Source organism: Crotalus tigris, unplaced genomic scaffold (genome assembly GCF_016545835.1).
Source record: "Crotalus tigris isolate CLP2741 ecotype Arizona unplaced genomic scaffold, ASM1654583v1 scf7180000019245.846064, whole genome shotgun sequence".
In the NCBI taxonomy this organism is placed as follows: domain Eukaryota; kingdom Metazoa; phylum Chordata; class Lepidosauria; order Squamata; family Viperidae; genus Crotalus; species Crotalus tigris.
This window is the reverse complement of record NW_024097453.1, coordinates 330,372-355,060: the sequence shown is the minus strand read 5'-3', so window position 1 is coordinate 355,060 and position 24,689 is coordinate 330,372. Positions and strand designations below refer to the sequence as shown.

The 24,689-nt window shown below is 39.5% G+C and overlaps 1 protein-coding gene across 1 annotated transcript in view; it reads right to left on the bottom strand.

Annotated features, from left to right (window-relative positions):
- The window catches only part of DAPP1 (dual adaptor of phosphotyrosine and 3-phosphoinositides 1), a 73,939-nt gene that overhangs the window by 40,856 nt on the left and 8,394 nt on the right, over positions 1-24,689 (bottom strand). The window lies entirely within an intron of this gene.

The window sequence follows — 24,689 nt, the reverse complement described above, 5'->3', positions numbered from 1 at the left end:
TGCTGAAATTTCTCTTTTGCACAAATCCTAAAGGGGCAGGGTCTTCAGAGGTGGCTTTACCTGGCTGCATTGATTTGGGTTTAGCCATTAAAGCAGGAAACTATAATGGTCTTCCATGGCAGGAGAGGCGGAAATAGCAATAGCACTTAGACCAGCGCTTCTCAACCTGTGGGTCGGGTACCCATTTGGAGTCGAACGACCATTTCACGGGGGTCGCCAGACAACGCAGTCCACCATTTTTTTCCCCTTTTCCCTAGCTGTGCTACTCCCTTTTATTCTATTAGCTTTTGAAAGCCAATAGAATTAGACTCTCTTGAATAGAGTCTAATTCTATTGGCTTTCAAAAGGCAAGAGGAATTGTCCAGGCTGTCTCTGCCCTGCTGAGCCCGCCAAAAGTCCCATTCTGCAAACGGTGCTGCAAGTTGTCTGCAGCGAAGGCGAGCTGTCTGGAAATTTCCACCCCTCCCTGCTGAGCAACTACTAAAAATGTAAGTAAAAGAGGGCCAGGGGTGGGAGGTGGGAGGCCAGCGGGCGCAGGGAGGGTTGCTGGCACGCGTGGGGCCCAGCGGGTGCTTTACCTCCCTTGGGCTGGGCCAGCTGGTGGCCCAGCTGGTGGTCGGCCTGCGCCGTCTCTGCCGCTTGCCAGCTACGCCTCGGCCGGCGCAGGGGGCGGCACCACACATGTGCGGCTCTCCCAGGCAGGGAAAGTCCTTGACTTACGACCGGTTGGGTAGTCCTCGACTTAGGACCGGTTGGTGGTCGCAGCATTAAAAAGGTTGAGAACCATTGACTTAGATTTATATACCTCTTCAGACCTCAGGAAGGATGGAAGGCTGAATGAGCCAGTTAGAATTGAATTGCTGGCAGTCATCAGAATTACCTGCGCATTCTAACTACTGCGCCACCACTGCTCATACAAGGGTGAAGATTAATCATGCAAATCCTGTACTTTATATACTTGTGTCAGTCGTAAAATACTGAGATTATAATAGCATTTGCATGATAGCATCATCACACATGTATCATCATTTTGCCATCTTTGTGGCTTACTGCAGGCTCCAGTGGAGACACTGAAGCTGGCAGCTAGATTGGAAAGAGTAGGAGAGCTCAGCTTGAAGCAGATTTTACTTAGATGCAACAAGTTTGCTGTCTCAGACTGGCAATTATACTTCAGATATAAGGGATCTTTTTTCTATACCAAAGATGAAACAGGACACAAGATAGCCATAATTTTGTTTGAATTATGATGTTTACAGAGACAGCTGACTAGTGTTAGCAATTGACCTATGGGTCAGGATGGGCCTAATTTGATTTGTTTTTAGATCATATGTATACAGTGTTGAAATGCATCAGAAATAAGTAATAGGAAACAGAAGTTAATTAGAGCTAACATATTCAGCTTGCAAAAATGCAGTTGACCGTTATAGAACAACAAAGAGTTGCTGGTGCTGCTGTTTTAAGTTTCTTTGCTGTGGTCTAATTACCATTTAGATTTGCAACCAAATATGTTGATCTGTTTTCTTTTCAACTGCAATTCTCCAGAAATTATTTCTTTAGAAAAGAATTCTGCAACCATATCTGCTTGAGGAGGAAATCTTCCACAAATGTTGACTGGATTTTCTTGACATGCAAATACTACAATCAGCAGAGAGAATATCTTTAGCTCCACTATATTATTTAAAGCTTAATTGCTTTTTTGGAGTCTGTCCTGATCCTACCAATAATCAACCCCTCCCAGCTAATTCAAGTTGGTTGAGTGAATGCATTTTAAAGTGAATGCACTTTAACTCTCAGCCCAGCAATAAAGAAATGGTACTGATTTGTTTTTTTACATAATTACTGAAAGAATTACAAGCAAGTGCTAGTGCAACAGCCTGCAGCAGAAGGAACTGGAAATCAGGATCTTGTTAATGTATTAGTCCATATGGTTCCTCCTTCCAACTGTTTGGGTAATGTGCAGCATTTTCTTGTTTCCCATCTCTTCCCTTTTCCATTCTGCATTGTTAAACTGAATATAAGTAAGCTAACCCCACCAAAACTAGCAGAGCAAGTTACAGGATATAAACAGAGGACAAATGCCACACTCTCTCACAATGATGATGTTACCTAACTTTGGGTAATGAAACATCTCAAGCAAACAACCAAGCTCAGAAAGCATCAAAGACTTCACAGTTCAGTTCTGAACTAAGTATATTCTCTTTTATACTTTACTAGATAATTCTCTTCTGGAAATGAAGAGTTCAGAAAATTCCAACAGTAAAGAGGTTCTACCTCTGAAGAAAGAAACAAAAAATAATTGAGTCACTTTTTGTGAATTTTGTGCTGTGTAAAAGCAGTGGTGGGAGTCAAATATGTGAACAACTGGTTCTCTGTGTGGATGCTGCTTCCAGAAGTCCATTCTGGGCCAGGGCAACAAAAAATTAGCTACCGGTTCTGCTGAAGTGGTACGAACTGGCTGAATCCCACCACTGGATAGGAGAGTAAAGTTTCCAGGTATGAAAAAGAAACATGGCGCAAGTACTGAAGGAATAAAGATCTTGTGTCTCTTCATGCAAGGAAGAGTGTGCAAACAATACCCCAAAGGATGTGTAAGATTGCAGATTCATACACTACCCAGCAATCACAAAATACATCAATGTAACCTCAGAACCATCTGTTAGAACAGTTGTTATTTTCTTTGCACATTATCAACATTTGCAGAGGATATTATAATCTTGTGTCATCAATGAATTGTTGAAGTTTTTTTTCTTGGAGAATAAATAAAAAGGTACACTTATTGAAAACTAAATAAAAGGATTTGATCAAGGAGATGGACTTTGCTATACATTTGTTGTGCAGAGTTTTTTAGAAGTTGATGGAAATTGCACAAAATACTGTAGTGTTGTATGAGTTTTAAAATACTCTGCATGCTGTTCATATAGTACAAAACAGATGGTGAATGTTATGTGGATGGCCCTACCTTGCAGGAAGAATTACATTTGGTGGCCTTCTGGACTGTATTTAGAACTGTGATTCCATCCCTTGAACGTATAATTCCTAATGTTTGGCATATAATTTCTCCATATACTAGTCAGGGTACCCTTTCAAATGTGATTATGTGATTTTTATCTCCTCTTATTTTGGTAAGTGTTAAGTACTTCGTTTGCGTGTGAATGATGAAAACACATGGCGATGTTAAACAGCTTTTTATTCTTCTAACAACAACCGAACGAACAGGCAAAGGCATGCAGGCTTTTTTATGTGTCCAGAGACCCGGACAATGTCAAAACGAAGTAACAGAGCATTTCTGCACCTTGCGCATGCGCGCAAGGCTGGCGCCACTCTTTCTGGTCCCAGGCAGCTTTTGGAATACCCGGGACCAATGCAACATCCCGAGCCTGCTTTTGCAGGCTCAGGACACAACACCCCTCCCCCCTAGATGGAACATACCTTGCACACACACATGTGCGCCATGCAATGGAAAGAGTGTCATACAGTTTCAGTAATCAAATGCAATGAGTGTGGAATACTCGAGTCTGCCCCAGGCAAACCCCCTTCCATCTTAGGAATACAATGAATGTTTCCAAAATCAAAAAAATAATAGAAATATTCTATTATGAGTACTCCCTTTATTCAGGGGCCTCATGAAAAGAACCCTTGTGACTTGACAGCAACTTCACAAATTCTCTAAGATGTTTTGGTGGGCACTTGGCCCGCTGCAACCTTCTAAGGCCAGGAGAGATTGCCTGGCCCACCTGCTTGCCTACAAGGTGAGGCAGGCCAGGACGTTGCTGCCTTAAATCCCCAGGTGACCCTGGTGAAAGTGCCTGGCCTACCTGCTTGCCTACCAGGGTAGGCAAGCCAGGACTTTGCTGCCCCAAATACCTGGTTGACCTGCCCATCTGCTGGCTGGCTGGAATCTCTAAGTCCAAGCCAGCATACCTTGGAGGGGTGGAAGTCCCCGGGTCCACAATGGACCCTTCTTGGGAACACTGTCCCTCGAACCCAAGGCCAGCAGATGGAGAGTGCTGGGTAGCGGAAGTGCCCCAGTACTCTGTGGCCCCCAAGCAGGTGCCCAAGGTGCCAGAGTCAGGAGTCACCTCCATGGCAACCCCCTTTGCTGGTGACCTCCTTTTGGGAGCAATTGCGGAATTGGGCATGTGCCCCTGCTGGAATTCTTTTTCTCTTGCTGCTTGTGATTTGTGTGGATACCCCCAGTCAGTCTCCCTGTCTGGAGCACTATCTGACATATATGAATACTGTGGATACCCCCGGGGTGACTCCCTGTCTGGAGTAATTATGGATGTGTGAGTTGACCCCCTATCCAGTGAATTCCTGTTAGGAGCACTTGTGGAACTTTGGGATGAATCCCCAATAGCCTCAGTAGCAGCTAGTGATGGCCTGTTAGGCCTGTGAAACTGTGACCCAGAATGCATGTTATGGTCCTCTTCCCCCCCCCCCAGAGCAGAGCCAGGAGCAGAAGGGTGAGAGTCCAGTCTCCAACGCAGTTGGTCTATGTGTCTGTGAAGAATGCGGCCGTCTCCCAAGGCAACTTTGTATGACAAAGGCCCAGAGACCTTGCAGATCACAGCTGTGACCCAGAGATGACCAGGCCCATAGTTTCGTGCCCAGACCGGATTGCCCACATGGAGTCTCCTAGGTGTCCGTGGTTGTGACATCTGTGAAGCCACCCAGTCAGGGTGCAACCTGTCCAGTTTAGTGATGAGGCGGCAACCCCAGGGGAGATCAGCAGGGCTCTTCCCTGTGGCAGTGCATGGTGTGGTGCGGTGTCAGACCATCTGCATGACCCATTTCTTTTCCTGGTTTGTGGACTAATGTATAGTCATATGCTGACAGGAAAATGGACTATCTCAGCATACGAGGAGAAATGATATGTGGGGTCCGTTTGTTAGTGGTAAACAAACCCAGCAGAGGCTTATGGTCAGTATAGACCATGAAATGGCGGCCATATAAGAAATCATGAAATTTCTTAATGCCAGCCACTAAGGCCAAGGCTTCCCTGTCAATTTGAGCATAATTCCGTTCTGAAGAAGACAGAGTCCTTGAATAATAGGCCACAGGGACCTGTGTCCCATCAGCCTTCAAATGGCTGAGTACAGCTCCAACCCCCTAAGGAGATGCATCACATGCGATGCAAACAGGCAGTTGCTCATTGAAATGTGCTAAAACAGTATTAGAAATTAGCAAGGCTTTAACCTCATTGAAACTCTTTTCATGGACTTTAGTCCACTGCCAAGGAGCCTGCTTGTCTAAGAGCCTGTGTAATGGCTCTGCCACTGCAGCTTTATGTGGGAGGAATGCATGGTAAAAATTTAATAGCCTCAAGAAGGCTTGCAGCTCACTCTTAGACTTAGGGCTTGGGGCCTGCTGGATAGCTTGCAATTTAGTTTCAGCAGGGTGAATACCTTGAGCATCTATCCTGAATCCTAAGAAGTCAGTAGAAGTGACTCCTATCTTACATTTATCCTTCTTTAGTTTAAGGCCTGCTTTTCGAAAACGAAGCAAGACAGCCCTTAATCTCTTTGCTAAATTTTGAGATGACTCCCCAGCAATGAGGACATCATCAAAGTAGGGACAGACCCAAGGAATACCTCGAAGTGTGCTCTCCATGACATTTTGGAATATGCCAGGGGCTACATTTACCCCAAATTGCAGTCTCTTGACCTTGAAGGCCTCCCTGTGAGTTACAATAGTCTGGGCCTCTGCAGCTGCCTCATCAACAGGTAGCTATTGATAGGCCTGTGCCAGGTCAAGCTTCGCAAAAATGCGCCCCCCCTTCAGGGAGGCTAGAATGTGACTTACCACAGGCACTGGATAAACATGCTGTTGCAGCACCTTATTCAGTGTGCAATCGTAGTCTGCACATATACATATGTCCCCATTAGCCTTTAGAGGTGTTACTATGGGGGTTTCCCATGGACTTGAATCCACAGGTTCTAGAATGCCCTGCTGGAGCAATTTGTCCAGCTCAGCATCAATCTTGCCTTTGAGGGCAAAAGGTACCCTCCTAGGCTTAACCCTGATGGGCGTGATGGTTAGGTCTAACCGTAGCGAAATTGGAGGCCCCTTGTAGGATCTTAGCTCTGAACTAAACACATCTGCAAACTCTTTGCAGACTTCAGCAAAGCTCAACGTTTGCAAATGGTGCAGCCCAGTTACCTGGATTCCCAGAGCCTCGAACCAATCAAGTCCAATAAGACTCATACGTTCACCCCCAACAACCACCACATCTAGGAGACCTTCAAAATCCTTATGCTGTACTCTAAGGATGGCCTCCCCCTTAACACACACCATAGAATTCTGAAAATCTGTAAGTATTAGATTGGATGGCCTGAGTTTAACTCAAAGGCCACTGCTGCTGCATATGCTTTTGAATGTGTTAATAGAAATAATGGAGAGAAAGAACCCCGTGTCCAACTCCATTGATTAGGAACCCCTTGCAGCCTTACGTTAATGGAAAGCTTCTTCTTAAGGGGCTTATGTGTCCCTGTCCTTAAAATACTCCTGCGTGATGCACAGAAACCCACTCTATGTTGGCTGGGGACCCTGGTACCTTTCAGACGCAATTCTTCACGAGGTTGGACCTTCTGGCAACCCAAACAGATGGATGCGATGTGGCCTTGCCTGCCACACGCTCTGCAAATGGCAGAGCGGAACCTGCAGTCAGCTCGCTTGTGGCGTCCTCCACACCCAAAGCATTGAAGAGATGCTGGGGCCTTGTCCGGATGTTTCTTCTGCCTCCTTTCAGCTGGCTGGTGAAGTCTACACACCTCTTCTTCAGGATCCACTTCCGATCCTTCTCGAGCGTCCTCTTGATGGATGGTAGCTGTCTCTGGAGGGCTCCTGGTGGGCTGTAGGGTCTTCACAGCCCTGCCTGCTGCTTCCTCAGCTGTCGCCTCTCATAGCGCATCTTGGAAAGAGACATCCTCTTTTGCAAAAATCTTCTAATGTAAGTCTCTGTTCCTTAAACCACATATGAAGTGATCTCGCAGCCTCTCTTCCAGATCCTTGAACTCACAAGATCTGGCTGATCGCCTTAAGGCCGCAATAAAATTCGTAGCAGATTCACCCGGCCTCTGGTCTCTCTGCTCGAACGCATGCCTCCAAGCAATAACAGATAACTTTGGTTGGAAGTATTCCTTTAACATTTTCTTCAAGTCAGTATATGTTACTGACTCCAGAGGTGCAGGGGCCACCAGATTCTCTGTGATTTCAAAAGCTTCCTGTCCACAGACACACAAAAGATTTGCAGCCTTCAAGCCGTCTTCCCTAATTTGATTTACTCTGAAGTAATTCTCCACCCTTGCAACGTAGGAATTCCATCTCTCTGGGTATGAGACATCAAAATCAGACAAATGGCCAATCTTCGCCATCATACTATTACGACCTTCACCACTTGCTCCTCTGCAAACTTCTGTTTGGGGAAAGGGTCCTTTAGCCAAGCTCACCCTCCAGCGACGCTATACTGGCAGGCTGGGACGCTGATTCAGACGCCGTCTTCCCCTCTTCAGGACTTCCTGGGTAAGTCATTAAAACTTTCTCTTCAGCTTCACCTTCGTTGCCAGTGTTAAGTACTTCGTTCGTGTGCGAATGATGAAAACACATGGTGATGTTAAACAGCTCTTTATTCTTCTTCTAACAACAACCGAACGAACAGGCAAAGGCACGCAGGCTTTTTTATGTGGCCAGAGACCCGGACAATGTCAAAACAAAGTAACAGAGCGTTTCCGCGCCTTGCGCATGCGCACAAGGCTGGCGCTGCTCTCTCTGGTCCCAGGCAGCAAACGCCTTGCACATGCGCACAAGGCTGGCGCCGCTCTGTCTGGTCCCAGGCAGCTTTTGGAATGCCCGGGACCAATGCAACATCCCGAGCCTGCTTTTGCAGGCTCAGGACACAACAGTAAGAGGCCATATAATCACTACTTACATGTATGAAACCAGAAACCAAGAGGGAACAAATAGGAATCTGAAATACCACTGGCATTTCCAAGTCACTGACAGCTTGATTTGTTGCCAGATGCTTGTTTAAAGTCCCAGATACTTTTCCTGGTCATTGCACAAAAGATTTCTAAGATGAAAAGAGCCTCCATTCCATAAAAGAAATCAGAAGTTCAAAAGACCTGTTGGGTGGCATCCAGAGCATCATATACTGTATATCTCTATTCCCCCATCGTCCCCTGGCAGGACTTCTGGCCCTTCACAGTGGTTGATATGAATAATGAATTGCTGTTCTGCTGTCTTCCATTTTGGGTTAAGGTATTTGGGCCATGATAAAAACCAATACTTTGTCACATTAACACCTGCCTGCACAGCCTATCAGAGTGGTTGTTATAAATAGAGATCCTCTTAAGAGGTGTAGTCTTACCTGGAACATCCATGCAGGAATATTAAAAGCTACAATTCGTGCTTGTCTATTACTTGGCACTTCTTATTGGTTTTCTTTTTCCCTCTGAGGAGGAAAAAATATTTGTTGTACTGACCTATGATACAGTGTGCACTAAGAGAGAAATACACTTAGATCCAGAACAGATATTATCTTGTATTTCTCCTTTTCTGATCACTAGAATCCATTAGGAAATATTTTGAAGAATAGAAAATGATCTACAGAATCTAGTAATGCTTCCAAGTAAATTTTATCTTGCTGATTGTTGCTATGCTGTCCAAGTGGAGAAAGCATTGGCTTGCAGCAAGTATTGTGCTTTGATGACTACTACCCACCTCAAATTCTGATTGTTCTACAAAGAAGCAACGGGTGGAAACTAATCAAGGAGAGAAGCAACCTAGAACTAAGGAGAAACTTCCTGACAGTTAGAATAATTAACCAGTGGAACAACCTGCCTCCAGAAGCGGTGAATGCTCCAACACTGGAAGTTTTTAAGAAGAGACTGGACAGCCATTTGTCCGAAATGGTATAGAGTTTCCTGCCTGAGCAAGGGGTTGGACTAAATGACCTCCAAGCTCCCTTCCAACTTTTTTACTATTATTATTATTATTATTATTTGATCTTCATGTACAGAGGATCATAGCATTAAGGCTGAAACAGTTGTTGAACCTCTGAAACAGATGAGATGAAGACATACTATAGCTTGATACCCAAAAAATCTTGGATTAGAAACAGTGCAAAAGGAAAATCAGATAAACCCCACAAAGAACATTTTTTCAAATTATGGTACTCAACTTTATACCACTTAGTTATAATATAGTTGCCTATCCAATGTAGTTCCCAACAGGAAAAGTCATGGAATACTGTGAAAAACACATATCTGAATTGCCCTGCAGTTCATCATTAGTCTTTAATGAAACTGAGAATCTGAACCTTTTTCGAGTGTTTCTGGATAAAGCTTCACAAAATCTGCTACTAAGAGGTCATTTGGCCACTAACCCAGATAGATATTATAGGCTACGTTCTCACCATCCCTTACTGCTAGCCGTTGTGACTAGATTTCATGGGCATCAATCCAAAATATCTGGTACATCTTATAGAAAGAAAACCAGTAGACAAATCCAATGGACATTTTGCTTTTTTCTCATTATACAACACAAGCAGATTATTTCAAATGATACCAATGTAAAAAAAAAAGCCTCTCATATCTCCTTGTTTGTTGTTTTTCCAGTGATAATTATGTTAAGATATTTAAATTTAATAGCTGGAGCAATAGGATTGTGCAGTGAGCCAGAACACACAGCTATAGCTGATTGGCTGGAGAGGATTGGCTCCTGCATGAGATAATCTGCACTGTGATTGCTTGCTGTGGGTGTGGAGGGGGAGGTTCCCCGTTTTCCCACCTTTTTCTTCTATGTCCCCTATGTGCTCTGTGATTTACTTCATGGTGTTCCTGTTTACCTGACTATCTAGTTTGCTGTATATATAGTCAGTGCTTTTTTTCTAAAAAAAAAAAAAAAAAAGGGTGCCGGAACGCATGTCATACAACCCGCCTTGCCTACCCTACAAGGTTCCATTCAAAAAAGGTGCTGGAACACCATTCTGGGCGTTCTATGAGAAAAAAAGCTCTGTATATAGTTATAAAATATATTTATTTATATAAAACTACAAGTTCGTCTCAGCATCTCTGACTTCATTTGGACACTTTCTGTGCAATTCCCTGACAATTATTAATCTTAGAAAGTGTCCCAAGACACTGCTCTCTGATGAATTGTATAAATATAAAAGCTACAGATGAAAGTAGATATATGCACAATTCTAGGTTAATTATCTGTGAGAATCAGTTATCAGGTCTGAACATTTACTAAAGTTTGTAAGTCAAAAATTTGCTTACAAAGTTGATGGCAGAAAAGAATTGCATGGGAAAATATTTGATTAATTTAATGGGAAATAAGAAAGCATATTTAAAACAATAGAGATTACATTTTTTAAATTTCCTAATGTTTTTCTGCAAGTGGGCTTCCCATATTGAAAGAATGCTGTAATATTAACCCAGCAAAAATCTGGTGAAAAGAAGAAACTACCTGATTTTACTTTTTTTCTTTGATGTAACCTAAGAAAGGGCTACAAAAAGTTTTTCACACTGCAGAATCATAGTTGTCTCAAAGTATTGCTGGCTTTTTGTTATCTTTCTATGCATGGCATATGTTTTGTGAGAGGGCTATATAGAGAAAAAAAGCCCTACACATCTAGTTCATATAAAGGGTACACATTATGCTTTTCATATAAAAGATCCAATCCGTTATATCTCCATCTCAAAAGAAATCAGAGAGTGAGCTCTTGCACAGGAAGAAAACCCAACTCAGCCATGATGGAAATTAGGAATGTGATTCTTTCAGCCTAACTTACTTTATAGAAATATTGTGATGTAAAAAAGTAGGGGATCCATACAGATCATCCTGCATTCCTCAGGGAAAGGATAGGATAATAAGATAAGGGGAAATATTAGCAATCATTGTTGGCCAATTCCAGATATGTGGCATTGCAGAGAATTCTGTGCACATCTGTAAGATGACAAGGTTCTCAAACACTGTTATAAACAACAATACTGAATTTAATTAAGGAGTTTAAGAATGGTTTTCAGACCATTAGGTAGATAAGTTCCAGTTCAATCCAGTCTGATCCAGACCTGATCAGATCCTGATCCTTTGGTTATTTATTGGTAATTTATTATTGCATAGGTGATAACAGCTGTTCAAGAGCCATACATGGGCAACACATCCACTTTCTGCCAACAGTCCATCAAGGTGGTATTTTTTTTAATAGATGGCATCTATTCATAGCAGATCTCTCGACCCACTTCAGAAAAGATATAATTAGACTGTATTAAACCCCATTCAAATAAACAAATCACAGATGGTGCATAAGCAAGTGAGACCCAAATTAGTTCAATTGGTCAAAAAAGGAAGGGAGTCTTGCCTTCCTTTAACTTTTAATCTCACTGTTAGAGGTTGGGAAGCCTTTATTCCTGCCCTGTGCAGTGAAATTCAGTTTGGTCTGCTCATCAGGGAAGTGTTTGTTTTCATTATATTTGTAATACTGCATGTGGCTATGGCAACATAAATCCGATCACATTACAGTTCCTTGCTAGCCTGCTCTATTTAAAGTATGCTTGGCCTATTTGTTCTCCCTGCTGTAGCGTTCTTTTGTTCAACCCATCTTCTCTATACATGTATCCAGGGTATCAATGGGCACAGTGGGGCTCTAAAGCTATATGAATCTTTGTCTCCTGCCATTGTTGAGAGCCTCCTCTGACCCCCATATTTTTAAAGAAAGTAAGAGGAAAAAAAGATAGACTTACCCAATTGGCATCATTGTTCTGGCCACTTTAGCCCCTAAACTCTCCCCCCCCCCAAGTTGTACATACCCTTTTAAGGGCTGGATAATGCCGAGCATTGCAAATTTTTGTTGCTATTACTGTTGCTATTATTGTCATCATTGTTATCATCTTTCTTATATTTGGTTTCTTTTCAAGAAGAGAGAAGGATTGGACATCATAAGAGGGAGAAGATAACATTTTTTGAAAGAAGTGCAGAACAGCTAAAAAAAAAAGAACATGAGAGCTGATTGTGTCACACAAGTGCCGATATATGCCTTTTTCTGGACCTTATGCACCATGATGGAGAAATTCTCTTGGTTTATGGATTCCATCTTATTTGAAAGCATTAGATGCAACAGCCTGTATATTCCTTCTTTGCTTAGAAATTTATGCTAGCGGAAAAAGCCCAGTGGGAATGAGCTACATAGTGTATTAATATATGGTAAAACAGAAATGAGAATACCAAATAAATCAATTTCAGATCCTCCCTCCCTCCCTCATGGTGATCAAAACTGGATGCAGTATTCCAAGTTTGGCCTTACCAAGGCATTGTAGAGTGGTATTAATATTTTGCGTGATCTTGATTCTATCCCTCTGTTAATGCAGCCTAGCACTGTGTTGGCTTTTTTGGCAGCTGCAACACACTGCTGGCTCATATTTAAGTGATTGTCCACTAGGACTCTGAAATCCCTCTCACAGTTACTACTATTGAGCAAGATACCACTTATACTGTACCTGTGCATTTGTTTTTTCTTGCCTAAATGTGGAACCTTACTTTTTTCACCATTAAATTTCATTTTGTTAGATAATGCCCAGTGTTCAAGTCTGTCAAGACCCTCCTCTATCTTAAGCCTATCTTATGGAGTGTTGGCTATTTCTGCCAGCTTGGTGTCATCTGCAAATTTGATGAGTTCCCCATCTATCCCCTTATCCAAATCATTGGTGAAGATGTTGAAGAGCACTGGGCCCAGAACAGAATCCCGGGGCACCCCAAAACACACTTCCCTCTGTGTAGATGCAGTTCCATTGAGGACCACACACTGAGTACAGCCAATCAGCCAGCTACGAATCCATTTGGTGGTGGTGCTGTCTAACCCACATTTTTCTATCTTATCAAGTAGTAGGTTGTGGTCTATTTTATCAAATGCCTTATTGAAGGCCAAGTAAATTATATCCACAGCATTCCTCTGGTCCACTAAGATAGGAACTACATCAGCTCTTTTCTAGTCCTCTGGTAGTTCCCCAGTGCTCCAGGGTCTTTGAAAGATATAGTTGAGTAGTTCTGAGATCACATCTGCCAGTCCCCTCAGAACCTTGGGGTACAATCCTCTGGTCCTGGTGATTTGAACTTGTCTAGGGTGGACAAATAAAAACATTGAACAGAGATATAGTAGTGTAGTGTTTACTCTTGTATCTGATAGTTGCAATATTTGATTTGTCCATTTTGCCTTGTGGCCCTTTTGTGGCTTTTCTTCATTTCAGATTCTACTATTTTGGGTGCTCATGCATAAAATTCTCTTATTAAGTTACAGAACACATAATGTGCATTGTCAGCACAACCTGAGCTTAAAGGCTGAACCTAAATAATTTTTTTAGCATGGTTCAGGTGGATTTACAGGTTTGAAATGTATAAGTTGATACTTCCCATCACCTTTCCCCCTTTACCTTTAAAATGTAAAGTAAGACAAGGCCAGGTCATATGAACCCCTACTAATTCCAAGCTATGGATAGATAGTTTTGTATTTTTACTCTCAGCTCGTCTTGAACTGATGTGCCACTTGGCCATGTGGAAAAGTAATCACACAGGCTCTTCACTGTGCGCTCAACACAGATCAAGCAAATCAACCTTGACAAAATGCAAAAGGTTAGAGGAATGAATCTCAGCTAATGCTAATGGGAAACCAAAATTTCAATAGTGTATTTAATTTGACATCCATCATCAAGATAGGTAGACAGATATTACAGCTCAAGTTAATTTTTTTTTAAATGTTCCTGCCAATTCATTTAATGGCTATCACTTGCCATTAAATGTCAGTATCTAATAAGGTATATTTTGGTGAACAATTTCACTAGCTTACCCATTTCCCTTTGTTGGAGAAATTTAATGCAGCTTTTGAAGGAAAGTTTTCCTGTGGAAGATCATAAAAAGCTAACAGAATAAAGATAGTTTTTCATAAGAATATGTGGGGCAATTCTTACTGTCATTGGCAGAAATATGCAGGCAGCATTTATTATAGAATCATTCTGAATAAAAACTTGGTTCAAAATGGGGGGGGGAATCTAAGGTATGAAATAATTATATTAAAAACATTTCATATTTATATAGTGTTGTCACAACCTAAATGGAGGATAGTCTTGTTCCAATTTTTAACAAAACTCCATAAGGGAAGTTGATGCTATTGTGTTCCTGTAGTAAACAGGAGAAGAGTACTGAAGCTAAAGAGATATGAGATTTTACTAAATTCATGGCACAAACAAGATTCAAATGAGGGACATGCATACCTCAGTTGCTTCTTCACCACTCTACTACAGCCATTGACTTATGACAGATTATGGAAAAGACACCTGTTCAGGGCTTCACATTGACCTTAATGCAGCACTTAATATTATTTGAGAGACATGTAACAAGCAATAGATTCACAGCCTCAAATCCTTATTTGCTCCTATTTTAGAAGAATAATGGCCTCTCTTCTAAAAGTAGTTGACCTTAGTTGGAGTATCAATCAAATAAATCTGTTTATTCCATCATTGTAGCTGCTATAAAAAAAAAATGTGACAGTATGTCCATAGCCCAAAGCTGCATTTCAGGAGTGACTTGTTATTGATTAAGAGTAATTCCCATCTAGTCTCCTAAGATATGACCAAAAAAGGAGACCTCGTAGAGGATTGGAAAAGAGCAATTTTGATCTCTGATTTATGACTTTCCACCAATGGAAAAGCTTATTCTTCCTTGGATACTAATTCTTTTATTTATTTTTTTAAAATTCTGCCAATCATTTATCAGCATTTTTTGCTGTTGTTTTCTTGGAAAACCAACTGTTTTTATATGGTTTTTCTATTTCCAATATAGCCTCTTGTTATTCAATTTTGTTTATTTTTAATTGTAACTATTTATTCATCATTATTTGTTTTCCATTAATGTTATTTGTATCATTTTATTTATAAATCATAGTGGAACTTGTTCACATATTAGATTCTTATTTCTACCAAAATATTGTTCAATGAAGCTAAGAATAAAATATAAAAAAATAAAATAGCAAAGTTATACTTTAAATCCAACAATAAAAATGATTGACTAAGAACAATAACAAATCCTCTCTATTAATATAGATATATGGATTATAGATATAATTACATGAACAAATCAGCAAATTAAATTAATCCTTTAGATTTGGATTATAGTAATGAAAAATAATCAAAAGCAGCTGCCACACAACTTTTTGCCTATTGCTTCTTCTCTTTCACCTTCCCCCAATCTTGAATTAATTAAAAAAGAGAATTCAGTGGCATTCTTAATATTAAAGTCATGACTATCTTTCCAGGAGAAGCTGAAAAATTTTACTAAAATTACAAAATGAAGCTAATTTATCCATCTTTCTTTCTGTGTTACTACTACTATTTTATTTTTGTTAATAATTTACTTTATTCAATAAATTATTTTATTTTATTTATTAATAAAAATAAAATAGTAGTAGTCATCTCACCTATAAAATATTCAATAAAACCAGGGTTACAGAAAACCTTAAATCTTCAGAAGTATTTGCTCGTGAAAATAGCAAAGCAAATTTAACATGTTCTCTCTCAATTAACTTAATGAGACCTAAAATTCTATAGCTATTTAAAAAAAACTTGTTTTTATTTCTTCTTGGACAAATGGGGTGTTTCATGAGCCATTGAGGATCTAATTTTTGATATGAATTCATGTAATTATGTCATTAAGAAAAATGGTACAGGCTTTTTATTTCAAAATAAGCACTCTTGCACAACTGCGCATGCATTTCTGGACTTTTAATAATAAATAATTGGTAATTGCCGATCATAACCCCTAACTTTTTCTGTAATTTTGACACAGTGTGTATAGATGCACTAACTTTAAATATGTATATAATCACCATTCATTATTTTAATGATTTTTGTACATCTACAATGTGTGGAATGTAAAGGCATTATAAACACCAGAAGCTGTGCTGATTTGTTTATTTATAGCCTTAGACCAACAATTATTGTTTTTTTTAAAAAACTGACAAAATGTTGCCTGAGAAACCATAATGCCTCTAGTATAGATTTTCCTGAGAAATCCCTAGCAGACCTACCACTGTGTGACACTGTAATTTCCAGTATTGCCAGTTTATTCCAGAGGATAAAAATTAGTTTGCATAAAATTAATGTCCGTGGCTAACGGAGATACAAAAAGACTGGCTGCTGATGTAAATGCCAAAATATAGCAACAGAAAAATATCCATTTCCAATCATGTAATTCAAAGAAAGAAAAACAGCATTTTGATCTGTGGCTGTCATTCTGCCTAAACTGCAGAGCTCACACTCTGGCAGATTTAATACCCTGCTTTTCTTGAAGGAAAGAAGAAGAGTTAGTGAGTGTTCTACCCTGCTTTTGAAATGTGAAAGAGATTGAAAGAGGACACACCTGTTGTGGTTGGAAAGTACCATGGTGCACAAATGAGTAAAGGTCTGGCATCTGGCAAATGCATTGCAAGCCTGACCTCCCTCTTGACTATCCCACTGCCAAGTACAAGCTAAAGTGGATTAGGGAAAAGAGAGAGGCCATAGGAGGAAACAGGACAAAATCATCTCCATCTGTAAGAAGCCCAGGGGGAACAGCAGCTTTTTACAAGAACATGAGTCACCCTTAGATAGCCTTCTGGTGGGGAAATGTGGCAGGCTCTGGACTTTGCAACATGTGTGTTACAGGCTTTCATGTTACAATTTCCTGTGCATGTGCTTTGTACAATGTACAGTATGCTGGCTACCATGGGAGCAAAAGGAAGTGAGTGCAGACATAGGAAAATTGTAAGCATGTAGTCACATTGTTTCAGCTGTGTGACCAATAATTTCTGTAAGACAAAGTACAAGAGCGCATCCAAAATTTACAAATTATCAGCTTAATCATATCCTCAGCACATGCAAAGTTTGGGCTAAGTGAAAATGTAATCTCTAGAAATAGTAGAATTGCCACTTGTACAATCCTTCCCACCCCACAATTGTCACTAATATAGAAAAAAGTAGAAAATAAAACCATGGGTTGGAAGAGACCTTAGAGTCTTCTAGTCCAACCCCCTGCCCATTGCAAGAGACCTTATATCATCCTGGACAAATGGTTTCCAATCTTTTCTTGAAAACCTTCAGCAATGGAGCACTCACAACTCTAGGAAGAAAGTTTTACCATTCGTTAATTATTCTAACTGTCAGGAAATTTCTCCTTAGTTCTAGCCTGGATCTCTCTTTAACAAGCTTCCACCCATTGCTTCTTGTTCTATCCTCAGGAGCTTTGGAGAATAGACTGGCCCCGCTTCTCTCTGTGACAGTCCTTCTTGTACCAGAAGATAGCTCTCATGTCACCCCTAATTTTTCTCTTCGTTGTTCTTGACATAACTAGTTCTCATAACCAGGCATCATATGGTTTAGCCTTCAGACTCCTCTGCATTCTTTCTAGGGTCTCAGCATTTTTTTTTTTTTTTATCATGGCAACCAGAACTGGATGCAGTATTCCAAGTGACACTTTATTAGTGCAGTATAGAATGGAACCTCTCATGATCTTGATGCCATCCCTCTGTTAATGTAGCCTAGGACTGCATTGGCTTTTTGGCACCTACAGCAGACTGCTGGCTCATATTTAAGTGGTGATCCACTTGGATACCTAGATCCCTCTTACAGTTACTACTATTGAGCCAGGTACGACTTTAAATACCAATTAAAGCTCCACTGTAATTCATAAAATAGTAATTAAAAAATCAAAATATGCATTAAATGGAAACTAAGGAAGTTATAAAGCAAAATCAAATGGCTGGTTGAAAATACATTGCAAAACAAAATAGAAAAAAACATGCTAACTTCAACCCTAATATTTAGCTCAGCATTCTGTTCCCAGTGAATACGTGCAGGATGTGAAAGCAATAATCAATCCCTCCATTCATGTTGTCCTATAACTTTTTCTGATTATTTTTTATTTCATTTTTTTTCTTTGCTCCTTATAAGAGTCCGGGGTACTACGCATCACTGAACCATAATGAAAATATTCTGTAAAAAACATATGGAATCCTTTCTCCTTCCAACCTATGTAAAAATACACATTAATAACTGAAAAATGATAGAAAAGCATTGCAATACCATTTTTCCTCCTTGAACCTGAGTTCTAGAGGCAGCACATGGATTTTAAATTACAAGAGTACAGATTCCAACTAAATTTTAAATCTCCATTTATGGCTGCTGTTTATTTATCTTTTTATCTATCATCTATCTATCTGTTTATCTATCTATCTATCTATCTATCTATCTATCTATCTATCTATCTATCTAATAGAATACTGCTCAATATTCCAAGCATGGTTGCAATATGGAATACAAAGTTATTTAATAGTAGATGGAGATTTGGTGATTAGTCTGAATCTTCTGCATTAAATAATACTAAAAATGATATACAGCAATGAATGAAAATTACCTAGTCCATATGTATTTATTTATTAGACATATATATCCCACCTTGCCTTTTTGATCTCAAGATAGTATACATGGCATTCTCTCTTCTTATTTTTCCCACTGAAAACCTGTGAAGTCACCCCAGCAGCTCCCATGAGGGTTCACTTGAAACTTGATCTCTTTGTGACAAGCCATCATCAGAACTATTACACCATACTGTTACAGATTTAAATATATATTTATTTACTGTTGTTAAACATTTAATAAACCAATCAATATTTTGACTCAAATAATTTATAATAGCAATAGCATTAGACCTTATGTACTTTGAAAGAGAAAATAACTAGATAGTGAGAGAGAGAGAAAGAAAGAGAGAGAGAGCCAACTTAGAAATGTTTATGGAAGGAATCTAATTATAACTCAATATGTATGGGATACCCGTGTGTGCATATGTGTGTATGTGTGTGTGTATGATTATGTATCTCTCTTGCAGCAGACTGCAAACAGTTCACAATGATATTTATTACACTCATCTATATATAGCAAATTCAGTTTCATGAAGGCTTTGCTCTGGGGCTTTTTTTAAATTTATCCTTTCAGCACCATATGATGGAGAGCACTATTTTCCCCACAAGTCAAAGAAGAAATATAAGATAGATTTGTAGCACATAAATTTTAGGTATTATAACCAAACTTAAACCAAAAATAGTTGAGTAGCTTTTAACTTGGCTGTGTAAATTCTAACTTTGCTGAATGTTTTATGGTGGCAAATTAATCATCCCTTCCAAAATTTATGTTGAGTGCTGAAATCAAAGATGTTTATGCTTCTTTGCAAAAGGAGATGTTTTCATGGCATATGCAAGTGGAAAATAATAGTTTCAGAGAAGCAGAAGAACAAACAGATTTATAATCCCTGAATCTTAATATCAATTGTTCATAGACCATATAGCTTCTTCTTAGCATAATATCAAGAAAAACTATGCCTCTGAATTATAGTACGATGGCTTCATTCTATTTAATATGAGCAGGAAGTAATCACTTTATTTTATTTATTTATATAAATTTATTTATTCATCAATATTTCATATTTTAACCACCTATTTTCCTTAAATATATGCAGTGGTACTACATCACTACATGTGCATCAAATATGTATTATTTTTCATACAAGAATCTGTGCCTGCAGATTCTTTTATTAGTTTTTTTGAAGCAGAGTGAATGTATCTCATTTGTTTTATTCCATTTGTGCCTTCAAATACACTACAGCCCTATCTACTATCCTAAATTTACTCAACTCTTATTTCAACTCTTCCAGCCTAACCTATGCCTATGCCAGTGATGGCGAACCTTTTAGAGACCGAGTGCCCAAACTGCAACCCCAAACCCACTCATGCATTGTTGGGTACCGGGTGGGTGTGGCCCATTGGGTGGGCGTGGCTGCAGTGGTAATGGCAGACTGGGTGGGACTAAAAAGTTCAATCAATCAATTCCAACTTTGCAAGATCTTTTTTTTTCCTGCGAGAAGTTGAAATTGACTCATTGATTGAACCTTTTTTTTTTTGCATACGGCAGCGGAGGCCTAAAGCAAAAAAGTTTTATAAAACCCAGCTAAGGCCTAGGACTGGGGCGATGGCACACGTGCCCACAGAAAGGGCTCTGGGTTCCGCCTCTGGCACCTGTGCCATAGGTTTGCCACCACTGGCCTATGCCCACCATTGTCTGTCTGATCTTTCTCATGAACTTTCTACTTCCTTTTGAAAAGTAGGGATAGTTAAAATTGGCAGAAACTGATTCTACCTGTATCAAATTCCATTTCCTTTGTTCCTAATCTTATCTTTTTGGCCATTCATCTACTACTGTGTTTCCAATAAAATAAGACCGGGTCTTGGTATTTTGTTTTGGTTTTGCCTCCAAAGAGACAGCATGTCTTATTTTGGGGGGTTGTCTTTTATATTCACCTCCAGCACCAACAGCCCCACCCAGCTGGTCCACTTCTTCTGACCGAAGGAGCAGCTGGATTCTGCAGCTGCATTCCAGCCTGCATTTTGCAGTCAGGCCTTCCGGAAGGCCACTATAGCTGAGTAAGGAGCTATGGATTCAATCCATAACTCGGTTCTTAGTTGCAGTGGCCTTTTGGAAAAGCCTGTGATTGAGAAATGCAGGCCTGGCTGCAGAAGATGTTGCAGAAAAAATGGACCAGCAAGGAGAGGCCTGGCTGCAAGTTAACTGGGTATGGGGCATGTGGGGTGCCATAGCTTGATTTTTAGCTGTGTACCTCCTCCCAAAACTTATTTTTGAGGTAGGGCTTATATGAGGCCCACCCCCAAAAATCAAATTAGGGCTTATTTTGGGGGAAACACAGTATGTGTCTTCAGTGATATGGAAAGATGCTTATCAGTGAAGTATTGGTCTCCTACCAAACTACTTTTTGAGTTGTTGCATTGATCGTATTTTTCCAGCAGTGGGAGAGATAATAGGAGATGGCACTTATAAAGCAGAAAGTTTGGATTGGCTCCAATCTCTATAGGCATGTTCTAACCTCATCAATCAGGGATTAAATGTGGAGGTTGGATATCTGGAGTTTAAGGATTGCCTTGTGATTTATCTCCTGCATTTAAATCAATAGATTCAGTAGATGACAGCTAAAATACTATGATGAAGGTAAAACAAGCAAGGAAGCTGAATGCAAAATTAGCAAAACCAGACAACAATTTAAATATATTGCAAGCTTCCTACAATATGGGCTGGTTCCTTTCAATATGTGACTAAGGATATGAACCAGAGTAGTAAATAAGTATCAGTGCAACAATCAAATAAAGAAGTGAGCCAAATTCCTGCAACTGGGATGAATGGGTAGCTGTTCCAAATGCCAAATCTGATGGAAAATGTCCATGGCCAGTTGCCAGATATCGCTATGCCTAACTCATTTTTTTTTTAAAATTGCCTCAACCTTATCTCAATTCGTCAAAAGTTTGTTTTGTTTGCAACAATAAGGCTATTGTTTGCTGTTATATTTTCCCAGGATTAAATTTCTGTATTTCCCAGTTTCAACTTATTTCTGATAGTTTTCCATCTAAGTACTAGTTATGACCTTGCTTAGCATTGTAAGATCAACAAGATCAAGTAGGTGCTATTACCTATTGAGTTCTCAATCTTACTTCTTCTGTCAAAGTTATAATCCTCCTTTTGTTAGCCTGTTATCATTGCTTTGTTCCAAGAAAAGGAAGAATGACTCTGAAGTGCTATAAAAATGCTTTATAACTGCTAGAAAAGCCTCTAATCTAGGGTGGCAAACTTGCAACCTCAACGGGATGGGCATAGTTTCACTATGATGCAACCGGCCATGGTCCGGCAGTTTGACACCCTGCTCTAATCAGTCATTAATTTCCTCTAGTATCACACTAGAATAAATAAAAAACCTGGGAACAGGTGAGAAAATAGTTAAGAGCTATAATGATAGCAGGATGACTGATTTAACACTACATATTAATTATTTTTGAATCTTTAAATCAAATTAGCAGCAGTATCATCTTAAATATATAACAATAGTTCTGGTGCATCCAATGGTCACAAGCTTTTAAGAAAAACCATGACAATTTTTTTATGCCAAGTACATTAATTTACACTGATTCAGACACTCCTGGTTGGATTACATTTACTATTCAATTGTGATAAAGACGGCATTTTAATGTATTTCCATCAGCAAAAAGTATTTTGAGACCTGGCTCAAAAACAGTAACTGTGAGAGGGACCTTGGAGTCCTAGTGGATGATCACCTCACTATGAGCCAGCAGTGTGCAGCAGCAGCAGCAGTCAAAAAAGCTAATATACTCCTGGATTGTACAAACAGAGGCATAGAATCAAGATCATGCAAAGTATTAGTACCACTTTATAAAAAACCAGTAAGACCACACCTGGAACACTGCAACCAATTTTGGTCACCATACTACAAAAAAGATGTTGAGACTTTGGAAAAAATTTAGAGAAGAGCAACTAAGACAATCAAAGACCTGGAGACTAAAACATATGAAGAACGGCTGCAGGATTTGGATTTGGCTAGTCTAAAGAAAAGAAGAAATAGGGGTGACATGAAAGCAGTATTCCAGTATTTGAGGGGCTGCCACAAAGAAGAGGGCGTCAAACTATTCTTCAAAGCACCAGAGGGCAGAACAAGAAACAATGGTTGGAAACTGGTCGAAGAGAGAAGCAACCTGGAATTAAGGAGACATTTCCTAACAGTGAGGACAATTAACCAGTGGAACAGCTTGCCTTCAGAAATCATGAGCGTTCCATCACTGGAGGTTTTTAAAAAGAGACTAGACAGACACTTGTCTGAAATGGTATAGGTTGTCCTGCTCGAACAGGGGACTGGACTAGAAGACCTCCAAGGTTCCTTCCAGTTCTATTCTATTCTAATAAAGCCTTAGCAAAGGGATCATAGACCATATAGGTAATCTTCAACCTATATCTGGATACTTAACCATTCTAAATTGGATATATTTAATAAAGCTTTGGCAAAAGGACCGTACTCCAATCTACCTTAATATTAGCAATTAGAAGATCTTCCCCAATGTTTTGGTCTAGGGCTCTAGGCCAGGGGTAGGCAACCCTGGCTCTTTTATGACTCATGGACTTCAACTCCCAGAATTCCTGAGCCAGCATGGCTGGCTCAGGAATTCTGGGAGTTGAAGTCCATGAGTCATAAAAGAGCCAAGGTTACCTACCCCTGCTCTAGGCCAATTGAGTGGCTATTTTACTGTATTATCTCAGTGCTAAAGAAGAAACATTAAACTGATAGTTTTATTAGTGGCTTATTGAGACCAACAGCACTTTTCAAAAAATCTCCAGTAAGAATAACACTGAGATTTTTAACTTAGTGATTCAGTTTATAAGATCCCATTGAGCTCATGCACTACTCATAATATGGTTTATTTGATTCTGACTGAGCATGTTGAATTTAGTTGCTGTCTTATAACCCATGAATTGTGATTTAGTATGATGTCCCAATCAATATAAGATAGCTTTATGCATTCAAACTATTTGCCTTCAAATGTTCCATCTTCCACCAGAGTTCCAATTTATTGAAATAATATTTTTATGGCAGCTCTTCTGCTTTGATAATAAAAGACTTTGTTCAAGTCTAGAATTTATGTTTGTATCCAAATAGAGAATTTACTTGTGTTCAAAACCAGTTTTTGTATGCTGCACATGTATGAAAAATTTTCTCCTTGAATTTCAGTAAAATCACTTATTTCTATCATTACTTTATACTGATGATAGTGTAAATTCTCAATGGGCATTGCAAAGATTGTTTGAATATGCGAGTGGCAGGTGCTTATTTCTTAATCTGGCAAAAAGGTGTGTTTATATGGCATTTCTTCTTGAACTAAAGACAGTCGTCTGAGTGAACATATAAAAGGGTAACCATTTCATAACTTCATTCTGCCTCAGTCAGCGTATTTCCTAAGAGCACCTGGCACGATGGTGTGACTTGATTAAGGAGAAAGACAGCACTTTTTAAATGTGTTATTTCACAAGTACTTTTGCTCCTGATGCTAACAGGGTTCAGTTACATGAACATACGTTGCACAGTATAATAGTTTGCCAGAACTTGATCCGTACTCATCCTGGAGAGGAAACACAGCCTCCCATTCTAAGGGGCCATTTAAAGCCTTTAAGGCCTTTTAATCTCACTCAGGTTAAGGTCTTGAAAGTTGTCCAGGTTTATAGTTCCACTTCTTGGAATAGGGTCTTGCTTGCAGCGAAAGACAAACTTTAGAAGGTCGATATTTAATAAGAATAACATGACATATGTTGATCAAGATATCACCCAGAAAGCTACAGGCAGGCTTTTAGGTTCATAAATGTATTAAACATGATGTGTAGATGTTCAGGATTTCTTAAACAGAGAGAATAAACCAAATAAAGTTATTTAACACTAATTTCTAAATTACATATCAGATTGAGAAAGAGACAAATGAGACAGTAAAGTACAACCATACTAATATAATTGTGATTATTTATAATGCAGGTAAAGGTTTATCATTGGTTGCTGTTATTCATTAAATGGAAGTCTGCAGTGAGTAATTGTGCACTTTAAACAATGTACCATGATTGAATTTTTGAATGTACCATGACTGAAATTTTTCTAATAGAAATATAGTAGCCCTAGATTTACAACCACAACTGGGACCAGAATTTCCATCATTAAACAATGTGGCCATAAAGCAAGATATCATGTAACCACATCACTTAGTGATGGCAATCCCAGCA